Here is a 14,089-nt window from a genome sequence, read left to right on the forward strand (position 1 = left end):
TGGGAGGGAAAAGTTGGGGAGTGGGGAGAAATGAAATGAAAGAGGAGGAAACATGGCATCAGTTTTGGTCTAAATGCATGTCTGTATATGCATATTAAAATACTTAATAAAACAAAGTCACAAAATCTTTCAAAAAAAAAAAAAGAAAAAAATTACAAAAGTTAAGCCTACTGGCATAAATAAAAATGCAATTCCAGAGCAGTTTTAAAATGTCACCCTGGAACCCCAACTACATCCTGTAAACAGGCGAACCCCAGGGAGGCCTGCGGGGTAGAGGGTAAATGGAAGCCTGCCTACTTCCACCTGGGTGACCTTCACAGTGTCCGTGGCAGCCTGCGGACCAAGTTCTGACTTGGCACAATGATGGAACATGGGCAGAGGCTCTGAAGAGCTAACACAACCAAGCGCTGTTGCCAGGGCAAGTGGGGCGTAGGGAAAGTAGCCCAATTTGGCATCTTCTAGCTTTGGCAGCCCTCAGATATCCTTTCCTTTCCCCAGGTTCTGCCGTAGCTAGGCAGTCAGCTTAGGGACAGCCTGTGGTCACTGCAGACTGGCCAGTATTCAACTGAAGGCCCTTGATTCCAGTCTCTGCTGTGCAGGAGAGGAGCAGAGCTAAGAGCTCAGGCTGAGGGAGGAAGGAAGGCTGGCTCAAGCCTTGGGATCATTTCTCAGGGTTCAGCAGAAGGCAGGATGAGGGGCAGATGCTCCATTGAGTGGTCACTGTACAACAGGAGAGAGAGGCATCACTCTGGGAGTGCGGGCGGCACTGGGACAGCACAGGCAACCGTGTGGCTTTCTGTGCACTGTGACATCATCAGGCACCACTTCCTCTGAATGCGTGCTGAGCAACTTCTGGGCCCAGCCAAATGTGACTGTGGTCAGGCCCAGCTACTCACTGGCATGATCTTGTCTCTGATCCGCTGACTGGCAATTTCAGCAACACTTCCTATAGATAACCCCACCCCCATGTCCTTCCCGTTGTCTCTTATGAGAAGGAATTCTGGGAAAGATCCTGGTCAGTAGCACCTCTGGTGCTGAATTAAAGCCTTAACATAGCTGGTGAATTTCTACTGTGCTGGCCGGGACAGACTAGCTGACCTGGGGTGTAGGGTGTCTGAACCCCAACCTCGCAACCCAGTACCACTCGGAGAATTCTGAAGCAAGAATCAATATTTACATTTTGATGATTATTTATTTAGAGATTGCTTTGATAGCAGGGTCACGATACGTACAGTGATTTCTGGCTTGCCTGACCCTGGCTGCAGCATCTGGAACACAGCAGCTGACTAACTCTTGCTTGGTGGAGACCTGATGACTCCCATTGGCCTCTCTAGCCTCTGCCCCTTCCTCCTTTCTCTCTGTCCTGAGACTGCCTCCCTCAGCAGCTTGCTCTTGATCTTCTGGCTGAGTTGGCCAACAGGAGGCACCTACAATCAGGGATTATCGAGAGGATGAAGTATTGATACCAGACCCTGGAACTCTTCCACCATCCCTGGCTACACTTCTCCCCCGAAGGGCACAGTCTCTCTCCATCCTTAGCCCCGGCTCTTAGGTGCACTATTTCTCCTCTCCCTATGCCCCGGGCCCTAAGGAAGAAAGCTTCCCACTGCTACTCAGTTGCTCTTTGCCTGGTTCACTCAATCCTGTCCACTCCTCAAAAAGTCATTCCGCGGACCGGCTCCAGTCCCTTGGCAGATGTAGCAGTCCCTTGTTGGACTGACCACCAAGAATGACCACTGAACCATTCAGAGTCCCGTGGCCCATTTTAGGGGGTTATCTAGGTGCCTGTGTGCACGCCTTCCTTCCCTGACCCTAGGCTGCATTCCTAAACCGCTAAGAGATGGCTTTGGGTTCTGCAGTTGTCTGATTTGTTTTGCTGCCCACATTAGTGACTAGGTGGTGGCGTGTGTGGTGATCTAGCTAAGGTGCTTTCAGGTAACCAGAGGTCTTTTATCCATACTCACCCAGTCCCACCTACAGATAAATCAAGGAACCAAGGGAGACCTCTCCGGGGAGAATGGTGGTGTTTCATCTGGTACACACCAATCTGAGGGGATAGCTAGACACCAGAGAGAGCTATGGTTCCTGGAATATGAGAGGTCTTTCTTGCTATCTCCAGGTTCCAGGCTGTGTCCTAAAGGTCAAGGGCAGGTCATGGTCACCCTCACATTGCGGGAGGTCCTCCCACTCCTCCAGCCTATAGCCCATTGGGGCGTGGTCTCTCTCCCTTTAAAAAAGCGGCCACTTCCCTCTCCTCTCTCTCTTCACTTCCTGCTCCGCAGGCGACTAGACTCCCTTCCTGGTTGCATAGAGGGCTGTTGTCTGGGACAGTGATCTGTAGGTTTTTTCCCCTTTAAATAAATACCACCCTATTAATCATAATTCCAAACTGGTGTGGCACTGTTTATGACTTACACCTTCAGTTGGCACCCAACGTTTGGTGTTAGGACCTCTCCTTCCCCCGCTTGGCTGCTGGCCGTGAGTTCAGCTTGGCACGAGCCTTCCTTCCTCAGCCGCGGCCTTGTTGGCGGCGGCCTTGTGGCCTGTATCTTGTGCGTGGAGCCAGCAGCTTAATACTTCCAGTCCCCACGCACCCTATCGTCTGCGTCCCCACGTGGATTTAAACTCCACAGGCCTGCGTAGTCTCTGCCCACGTGGTTTGCTCTTTTCTGAGTCGTTTTTAAATCTCCCTTGCAAGCACAGCTCTTAAGTGGCGCGAACCAGAGCACGCGGTTGCTGAAAGCTGCAAGCCCTCAGGGTGACTCTGTCACGTGGAGGCATAAGCGGCTTCCAGGTTGCTCTTCTCTACCCCTGGATTCTGGGTTTCTGGTTCCGTCTCTGGAATTGATTTAATTACATTTACTTTGTTGAGAAACTTGCATTTTCCAGTTTTTAACATCTACTAAGGCACTGAAACAGGACCCCGTTTTCATCACGACTTGGCAACAGCGCCACCTGCTGGATAATAGGTAATATGGCAGTTTTCGTTTCTAACACAAATTTTACTGCTTTGTTTTCACTAATACAATGGATTAGCAAATTTATATTTACTAATACAATGGATTACATCATACAAGGTTTATATGATTATGGGGATACCTTAATTTGCTTGTTACTAGGTTTCAGTTTTCTTTTCCATATTCTATCATTAAGGAAGAATATGGCACTCCTAAGAACAATAGAATCTTTACAAACTAATAATGAACAGAAGAATATGGCACTCCTAAGAACGATAGAATTTTTACAAACTAATAATGAACAACTAATTGACAGGATTAAAATTATTGAAAATCAGAGGTTATCTGAACAAGTGGATACTATGACAGACAAAATTGACTCCATATCCAAGGGTATTAGAAAGTTACCTGAAAGGGTTCAGGCTGTTGAATTTGACCTTCAGACTTTATCACAAAGTTTTGATAAGGTAACAGACAGAATGTACCTCCAAGATGGGAATCTACATGATATAAAAGAAAAGTTTAAGGAGGACATGTTATCTTTGAAGGAAAAAAATTAAAGCTTTGGAATCACAGGTGCAGAATGGGGACCAAAAAATTGATACCTCAGTGAAATCACTGGAAATATATACAGGTCAGGAGATTCAGGATTTAAGAGAGATAATGATAAAAAGATTTGAAAAGATTGGAGAAATTATTGCAGCTGGTGAACAGAGTAAGGAGGCACAAGGACAGGATACAATGCCTCCACCAGCTATTAGAACTGGCTTACCCAGGGTTCTAGCAACATACCCTATACTTAATTCTGACAAAGCGTCAATTTCTAAAGGCTCAAAGGGAGTCAGAGAAGCTAGATGGACACCAATAGCAATGAATGATCTGAAAGAAATTAAGCAAGTTGTTGTTAATTTTGGCTTGCACAATGCATATGTAAAGGAAATGATAAGGACTTGGGCTTCTAATGCTAGAGCTACCCCCCATGATTTCCATCAGTTAGTGTCTGCAGTTTTAGATAATGGACCTTCCTTGATGTTTGGAATTTATTTCAGAGAAGAATCCGAACAAATGGAACAGCAAGGAAGAGCAAAGGGTGTTGAGGTTTCCCAAGATCAAATTCTTGGTGCAGGAGAATATGCTGATCCACAGGTCCAAGCTCTTTATGACGATGAAGTACTGTGTCTATGTCACCAAGCAGCTTTAAATGCTTGGAATAGGATACAAGATCCAGCAAAAAGGGTTGAATCATATACCAGAATTAGGCAGGGACAGAGAGAACCCTTTATTGACTTTTTGCAAAGATTAATTAAGGCTCTGGACATAGGGGTAACAGACCCAGAAGCTAGACGAATACTTCTTGAATCTCTAGCTTTTGAGAATGCAAACATAGAATGCAAAAAGATAATTGGGCCTTTAAAGTCTAGATCAGCACCTATGGATGAATGGATTCAGCATACAATGAATGTTGAGACGTTTAGCTATAATGATGAATCTTGGGTAGGAGAAGCGATTTCCAAAGCAATGAGGAGACATCAAACTGCCAGGTGTTTTAATTGTGGTAAATTAGGACATTTGCAAAGGGATTGCAGGCAAAAAATTTCTAGGAATAATATCTCTTCTGGGAATGTCAAAAATAGGAGACCTCGGCCTTCAGGTATATGTAGGAGATGCGGTAAAGGCCGGCATTGGTCCAATGAATGTAGGTCAACAACAGACAGACGGGGCAATCTGATATCATCGGGAAACTCCTTGGGAGGCCTCTCGCAGGCCACCAAGCCAACAGTGGCCCAGTCATTCCCAGTCACAGTGGACAACGTGCCTCACCAAGAAAATTAAAAGCTCCAATTTCTGCTGTAAAAAGTAATACTGGTCTAAATGATGAATTACATGTGGAGGATGAGTAAAAAAACCCAGTAGGGCAGAGTAAACGTATATTTTGGCAGACTTCTATTAATGATCAAAGACCAAAGCTAAGAGTCTGTATAAATGGCACTTTTATTGAAGGCTTATTAGACACAGGTGCGGATGTAAGTATCATTACCCCAGAATCTTGGCATCCGAATTGGCCTCTTCAAGAGGTAGATGTTCAGTTCCTGGGAATTGGAACCCTATCTCATGTAAAACAAAGCACAAGATGGGTTGAATGCATAGGGCCTGAAGGACAAAAAGGAAGACTAAGGCCATATATAGCCAATATTGCCATAAATTTATGGGGCTGTGACCTGCTACCGCAATGGAATACCCAGATTAACATTCCTGTAGTTCCAGGAACTCATAATTCTGGGAAGGATATGATGAGGTATTATGGAAAAAGGTCACCAGCCATTCAGGCTGTACAAGAACATACAGCGAATACCAAACCTTTAGAGGTACCAACAGCCCTACCTTTAAAATGGCTAACTGAGAAGCCAATATGGATTAAACAGTGGCCTCTAGCTGAAGATAAATTACAGGCATTGGAATAGCTGGTGCAAGAGCAACTAGATGCTCACCATATTGAAGAATCAACCAGCCCTTGGAATTCTCCTGTGTTTGTTGTAAAAAAGAAATCTGGTAAATGGAGAATGGTGACAGATCTAAGAGCTGTCAACAAAGTAATTCAACCTATGGGCCCACTACAATCTGGAATTCCTTTGCCTTCTCTGTTACCAAAAGGATGGCCTCTTATAGTTATTGATTTGAAAGATTATTTTTTCACTATACTGTTACAAGAAAAGGATAGAGAAAAATTTGCCTTCATAGTGCCTACTTATAATAATTCTCAGCCTAATAGGAGATATCAATGGACTGTCCTCCCACAGGGTATGCTCAATAGTCCTACATTGTGCCAATATTTTGTAAGTAAGCCATTGGAAATAATTCGTAAACAATTCCCCAAGTCCTTAATTTATCATTACATGGATGACATCTTGTTATCTGATTCAAATAAAGATACTTTAGAAAGGATGTTTGAAGAAGTAAAGAAAGTCTTGCCTAGGTGGGGATTACAAATTGCCCCTGAAAAGATTCAAAGAGGAAATTCTATTAATTACCCAGGTTACAGAATAGGTTTAGAGAAAATTAAAACGCAAAAGGCACAAATTAGGAGAGACCGGTTAAAGACTCTTAATGACTTCCAAAGATTGTTAGGAGACATTTCCAGTCTATGACCAGCTGTTGGGATAACACCCGATCTAATAGTTCATTTAAACAAAACCTTAGATGGTGATAAAGATTTGAATAGTCCAAGAAAACTGACAGCTGAAGCAGAAATACTTTTCTCTCATGACTTGGCCAAGTTATTTATTATACAAGACCTAAGCTAGTTAAATAGGATATTTGTACTTATTGTATATAATTTCATAGTAGGTTTATAACTCTCTTATTTAAACAAAAGGGGGAGGTGTTGCGGGAGGTCCTCCCACTCCTCCAGCCTATAGCCGCTGAGATACCAGCCCATTGGGGCGTGGTCTCTCTCCCTTTAAAAAATCGGCCACTTCCCTCTCCTCTCTCTCTTTACTTCCTGCTCCACCGGCGACTCCCTCAGAGCTCTTTCTTGTTATTCCCAGGTTTTGTTATGCCCATGTGTTCTGAAGATCAAGGGCAGATCATGGTTGCCTGTTGCCTCCAGGAATTTGTTAAAATAGATTTAAACCATGCAAGCAAACACTTGTAAAGGCTGAACTCACTAGAAAACAGTCGAGGGTTTTGGTAGTGGAGTTTGAGCCTCTGCCCACTTCATGAGAGAGCTATTGCTCAGGAATGCCTTCATTTGGGTTGTCTCTTTCCTTGGCTGTCTTTACATCTGGGGTTCTACAAGAGAATTTGGAAATCAGAACCAAGTGAAAGGACACTATCTTCCCAGTCAAGCAAGAACCACCCCAAAGGAGAGCATCGCTTTGTTTCAAGATATATGGTCACAGCCTGTGCCCCAACAAGCCAGGATTAGATTCCCATTCCCAAGAAGCCAATCAAAAAGGCCAAATTAATAGTTTTAAAGCAGAATGCAGTTTATTCAATGTGGCCACACTGGGAAGGGGGTAAAGAGATGCTCTGTCCCACTGACAATGCTACCCGCCCCCCCTTGCAGTATATCTTCTCGATCCTGGCGTGAGGTTTAGGTTTAAGCAGAGGAGCAGCATCATGAATATCTAAGCTGTTCCATCAGACCTTCCCACAGCTGACCCATTCTTGTTTTGGCTTCACACTCCTGCAGGGTTCGCTGACAAGTTGCAAATCTCTTCAGGAGAAGAAAATTTCCCTTCTGACCAGCCCAGGGTTGGCCTGTCTGTTTTCAGCATGAGATTCCTGGGGATAATCTCATTCCCGGGGGTTCATTGTTTCTATAGTCTGGCGGCCAAAGGGAAGGACACCAGTGTTTCCTTAGAATATCTCCAGTGCTTCCAGGCCTGGCAGAATTGCAACCTCCATTGTACAGTGATGTGCTCAAAGCGAGGAGACAGGAGCTGAGCATCTGGGGAACATGGCCCAGAGGACAGGGGGGAAAGGACAAGTTGTTCAGAAGGTGTCCCCAGAGAAATGGTCAGAGACTGGACCTCTGTTCTAAGAGCGGTGTAAGGCTCATGAAACAGAGACTTGCCAAGTCCCACTTCACAGCTGAGACAACAGGGTCCCGTCTTATACACTAGCACTCCTCTCTCTATTCCTGCAGGTTTCTTCTCTCTATCCTGCATGTCTCCTCTCTCTAACCCTGCACTTCTCTTCTCTCTATCCCTGCAGGTCTCCTCTCTCTATCCCTGCAGGTCTCCTCTCTCTATCCCTGCAGGTCTCCTCTCTCTGTCCTGCAGGTCTCCTCTCTCTATCCTGCAGGTCTCCTCTCCCTATCCCTGAAGGTCTCTTCTCTCTATCCCTGCAGGTCTCCTCTCTCTATCCCTGCAGGTCTCCTCTCTCTATCCCTGAAGGTCTCCTCTCTCTATCCCTGAAGGTCTCCTCTCTCTATCCCTGAAGGTCTCCTCTCTCTATCTCTACAGGTCTCTTCTCTCTATCCCCGAAGGTCTCCTCTCTCTATCCCTGCAGGTCTTCTCTCTCTATCCCTGAAGGTCTCCTCTCTCTATCCCTGAAGGTCTCTTCTCTCTATCTATGCAGATCTCTTCTCTCTATCCATGCAGGTCTTCTCTCTCTATCCCTGAAGGTCTCCTCTCTCTATCTCTGCAGTTTTTCTCTCTCTATTCCTGCAGGTCTTAGTCTGTTGACCCCAAAGTGGGTGGGATTTAGGAACATTGTCCTTGCACGAAGCTGCCTCCTGGTGCCCTGCACACAGAGTGAGCATGCTGGGTGGTAATCCTGTCATTACACCTTAGGCCTATCTGTTTTATACCCCTGTATCCCTTAAACTTGTTAGTTTACATCACCGCTCTAATGTACTGTGTCTTCCTACCCATGGCAGGCTTCACACTTCCTACATCACATCAGCTCTAGGTGGGTCCTTTTGTCTTCCGATGCCCACGTCCTACATCAGCTTGCCCGTTCAATTCTCTTGATTCTCTCCCACTGGTACAGTTTGGATCTTGAATGTCCTGCCAAAGGTCTAAGGAAGTATTAAAGGCTCGGCGTCCAGTCTTTGGGGCTCTTGGGAAGTATCAGGGTCTTTAGGAGGTAGGACCTAACACAAGCAAGTGCCACATTGAGGGTGTGCCCATGAAGGCGATGTTGGGACTCTGACCTCTTCCTGTTTCTCTCTGTTACCCACTATCATAAGGTCACCTCGGTGGCATGTTCCTGCTGTGATTCACTTTGTCACCACAGACTCTGAGCTACAGGGCCAAGTGGCCATGGACTGTCGACCTCAGGAGTTGACAGACCTAAGAAAGTCCATCTCAGGGGAGGAGGGAGTTTATTGGTTTTTGTCTGGTGTGACTCAGGCAACGTCACCCATTTATCTTTTCTGTAGTGGTAATCAGGATCTCTGGGAGAGGAGGGACTTTGTGAGTCTGATCTCCCCCATCCGTCCACAAGGGAATGCCAATAGGTTGACTATTGCAAGGGCCTCATGCAGAATCACAGCGCTCTGTTTTAAAGGTGATGGTCTTGCCCAACGCAGAGAGAACTAGCCACTTGTGAGCTGTTTGTCTCAGGGATTTTCCCACACAGGCCGGAGACTGGCACAACTGTGAACTTATGAAGACTTTCTAGCTCTTAGGGTACCAAGAGTCCCACAGGACACATGATCCTCCACAAATAAACACACAATTACCAATAATTTAGTATAGGGGACTGTGGACCCGCAGACCCTGCATTTCCTGTAAACAGCTTATTTTCCTGTGCTTGCAGCCACTCTGAGCACAAGACAGGGGAGTGGTTTCTGGTGGGTTTGCTGCTGAAAATCCCAAGAACTAGGGAGTGGCCATTTGTCAGGGAAGGCACTATATAAGCTGCCCTGGAACACAATAAACAGGGCATTCTTATTTCAAGGATGGTCCGTGTCCCTCTCTCTGTGTGTATGTGCTTCAATCTCCAGCCCCTTGCCCAGCTCACAAACTGTCCCGTAGTGCAGGCGCCACAGGACCGTAGTAACCATAGTGCGGGAGGTTTGCTACAGGCACGAACCGTAGCTTGTAGAGCGCAGAGCTAGAACTGCTTTACAATCAAGAGTGCTAAGAAGAGAAAATTCACTAGCAGGGCTCACAGCTGGGTTATTCTGCATGTAATTTGGACTTTTTATACCAGAAATTACTGTAGAAAGTGATCAGAATTTAGAGTCTGAGCTCATAAACTAGGTATATGAAGCATTGTCTTAGCTTGTTTGTGTAACTATAATTAATGTCTGATATTAGATAATTTACAAGGAAAATAATTTTCTTGTCATAGTTATGCAAACAGGGGAGCTCAAAATGAAACATCTGGTGTCTGGTAAAATTTGTCCTTTGCTTCGAAGATGGTGCCTTTTGCTGGGTTCTCCCATGGTAGAGTGTAGTGACATTTTGTTTGTAATCTAACAAATAAAGTTTGCTTGAAGATCAGAGTGCAGAGCTAAGACCCCAGTTATCCATAGAGGCCAGGCAGTGCTGGCATACACCTTTAATCCCAGCACTTGGGCTTCGACATCACCCGCTCACTGGTCTCCATGGGCAGTTTCTGCAGCTTCGACATCACCTGCTCACTGGTCTCCATGGGCAGTTTCTGCAGCTTCGACATCACCTGCTCACTGGTCTCCATGGGCAGTTTCTGCAGCTTCGACACGATCTGCTTAGGTTCCAGTTCCAGCATCTCAAGCTCATCATGAAGCACTTCCAGACCACAATCCATCACTGAGGGAAGCCATAGGATCTCAAACAGAAACTGAAGCAAAGCCCATAAGGATGGATGATGCAGACTGGCTTGCTCGCTTGCCTGAAGATCAAACACACAAAATATCACTACAGCAGAGATGATGGAAAGGGATAATTCTGTCTTTGCCTGGCAGAAGACATGGGTGTATTAGCAATCCAAAGACTCTTCCTAGGACACTAGTCCCTTTCTTGAGAATCATCATAGTTTCTCATAGTGGCCCATCTCTCAATACCATCAAAATGGGAGTTAGCTTCAACATGAATTTAGGGATCACGATCATTCAAATTATGGCTGCTACTATATATTGAATCATGTCTTTCCTAACCCCCAAATTGTTAAAATCCTGACTGCCCCCAACTGCCTCAAAAACTGTTAGATCTAACAGGATCTAACCAGAGTTTGGTCTTTACAGAAGTAATCAAATTAAGACAGCATCATTAGGATAAGCCCTGGCCCACGGAGATGCTTGCCCTGATAAAGAGGGAGAGCATTTGGATTTAGAGAGTGATATACTCAGTGCAGACACGTGAACATGAGATCACACAGTCATGTCAAAGACTACAGGTGAAATACCAGAAGCTAGATGAATGGCTTTGGGCAGATGTGCCCTTGAGCCCCATGGGTGCACTGGACAGATGTGCCCTTGAGCCCCATGGGTGCGAGGAGCCAACCTTGCCCACGACCCTGGGCTTCTCGGTCTCCAGGAGACCAGGGTGCCTGCTGCAGGAGCCACAAAGGAGCTGCAGTCCCTGCTCCCATTCTTCTCGCTACCCTTGACATCTTCCTCTTCCTGCCTGGCGGTTTCAGGGGTGGAGGAACCACTGCAGAGCGCACCTGCTTTTCCTAGAGAGCAGACTTTACTAGTCAGATATTTCGTTTTGAGCTTCCCTGTATCTACAACTGTGAAATTATTGTCTTTATAAATTATGCTGTAACAGGCATCGATTATGGCTACATGAACATTTGCACCTGCAGTTCCTCCTGCCAGGGGCATTGCCACACCCCACACTCCTCATGCCTGCTCTTTCACCCAGGGGCCCAGACAAAGTATCTGCTCTCAAAGCCTATGGCTAGCTCTTCCATAGTTTTGGTCCTCAGCCAGACTCCCCAAACTTTCTCAGATTCCAGTAGATATATAGATGTCATTCTTCCTAAAATGTTCTCATAATGATCTAAAATAATGATTCATCAAGCATTAGCTCAAGAGACAAAAGTTTTAATGCACAAAGAAAAAGTATTTCTAAAACTGGTTTAAATAATCATGAAAACTAAGTAGGCAACTTCCCAAAGAAATGAGAATTATTTTATGGCATGTTCAAACCCTGAGAATGGAAAGCCATTGTAACATGGTGGGTCTTCACCCGCATGAACGTGGGAATGATCCACAGGTTTTTCCAAGGGTCAGATCGCGTGACTGCCTCTTAAATGTTCTTGTGGGATCTTCCCTTCATATATGCTTCTGTGTGATTCTGGTATGCAGCCCGGATGGAGGACATTCAAAAGTTCACGGCAACGTCCGTCTTCAGGAGTCCTTGGACTCTGAAAGCCCCAGGCCAGGGCTAGCCCTGTGCACTCTGGGAGGTTGTATACAGGGTGTAGATGGGCTGGGCATAAAGCCTGTGTTCACAAGCACTGCTGTCTCTCAGATCTGGGGATTATAACAACCCTCCTCACCTGAAGGTCTATAGCCAGACCATGACCGCACCCTGAAGTTAACCCACTTATCTTGTATCAGCTAAGGGAGAGCGTGGCCATTCACCATGCCGTGGATTTCCTTGTTAGAGCCTACGGACACCACTACTAGGAATTCAGGGCCCCCTTATTGCCTCCATTGGATTCATGAGGAAGCTATAAACCAGAGAGGCAGCAGCCTTTGGACAAGTCACCCGGCTTGAGCACTCTCCTGACTCATAGCCCCATTACACTGCCTCTGGACAGTCTACATGGCCACCTGACCTTTATGCTAATAAACTGCATATTAATCTGTGTACCATAGAAATGGGAAGATGATCTAAGTGTGCTCTCATGAGTCACAGAGCTTATCACATCCAAAGAGAAAGTTTCTGAGGTTCTCAATGGCTAAGGAGGAGGAGGATCATGCACTTCAAGCCCACAGAGAAGATACTGGAAGTGCCTTAACCACACAGTTAGCAGCTTTCAGAGACATTGAGGTCTAGTTGGCTCACCTGGGTGCAAGCCACGCCCAGTTCAGGTTGCACCACTTATGGTTCATAAGGAAAGGTAATTGACTTCCGCAGTGGAGGTTCTGGAGGACGTATGTCCTGCCATGCGGCAAGGCAGGTGGACAGCAAGGTTGCAAGACTCAGAAGAGAACATGGTGTTGTATGCAGTCCTTTTCAAAGTTTGTATGGATTTTCAGGTCTAGCACTGGAGGTCAGTGACGTCCATGTGAAGTCGTACCCATGAGATGCCACATTCCCAACGGGGAAGGGAAGCTGTATCAAGTTCTCACACAGGGTCTGATCTTGAAGGAAGGGGAACTGTATTCTCAAAGCTAACATCACACAGCAGACTATGTGAGTGTTTGAAATTATATCAAAGCTTCATGACAGCATAGCATCTTTTTATTACTCCAAAGATTCTACATCCTTGGCTTTCAATAATTTAAAAAAAAAACCCACTAAAACAAAGCCCAGTGAAACCAGCCTTGGTCAGACTTGTCCTGATGAGATCTACCTGGCAGGCCCTCTATGGAATAACCATCAGAACCAGAGTCTGCCCATCTCTGAGGTCAGCCCGTAAAAGTCCATCTCCAGATTCAGCCCGTGAGAGCGCATGTCCCCACAGAGTGTCCATCCATTTCCAGGGTCAGCATGTGGGAATGCAATCTCAGCAGAACCAGGAAACGGGTGCTTGACCCTCCACGCCCATTAGCGCAGCCTTGGGACCTGCCCTTTGCCTTTATGTGAGTTTTGTCCAGATGCATATCTCATATGGGAACACTTTGGACCAGGTGCAGACTGCAGATGTGGGCACACGTTCTAGGAAAGGAAGTGGGGGGAAGAGGTACTACTCCAGTTTGGGCCCATTGACTACAACTGCCCCCCTCAGGATCATGTGGCCACTCTTGTATCTGCAGGACTCTATCTGTTAGAACTGAGGTCACCTGAGGTCCTCGAGGCTCAGGACAATGCAAACGGTGAGGCCAGTGGTGTGGCCAGCAGGGCATTTCCCACCTTCCTTCCTCAGCCCCCACCCACCCCCACCACTGTGTGATCCTTGCTGTTCTTTTTTAAAAAGAATTGACCTTTGTCACCACGCCTGTTAGTGTGAGGGACAAAGCTACATCTTACCCTTGGCCAGGAGCAGAGCTGTCATTCGTGAAGACCTCAATCATATCAGGTTCTCCTTAGCCACATCAGAGGGTTCTCATCCTCCACAGCTGGAATATCCACAGTGACTGCTTCCTCCCAGCTAGCCTGCCAGCCTGACATCTCTGGGGATGTCTGTCATCAAACCTAGCGTTACTTCCCCTGTGAAAACTTTACCAATAGGTTCCTTCCCTTTCCTGGTCACCCTGTCCCGGGCACACCTTGCTTCGTGTACCCATAACACAGTATAGCAGCACCAACACTGCTACTCACACTCCCAGGATATGGTTGGTATCTTCTGTACCCACTGCCCAGCACAGTCACATGGACAGAACTGGTGTGTGATACCTGTTTGCAGAATTGTAGAATCCATATTGCACTGATTGAGTTCTTTGGCTAGTACGGGGCCACCTTTGCCTGGAGCATGGGGTCAGGTCTACTGCTGGCTCCAACAACAGCAAAAGACCATGTAATATTTGCCATCCCTGGCTACTTGGAGCACCCGTCCCTGAGGAGCTGAAAGTAAGATATACA

Source organism: Microtus oregoni, unplaced genomic scaffold (assembly GCF_018167655.1).
Source record: "Microtus oregoni isolate MIOR12 unplaced genomic scaffold, Mior012 000012F_ref0000307, whole genome shotgun sequence".
Lineage (NCBI taxonomy): Eukaryota > Metazoa > Chordata > Mammalia > Rodentia > Cricetidae > Microtus > Microtus oregoni.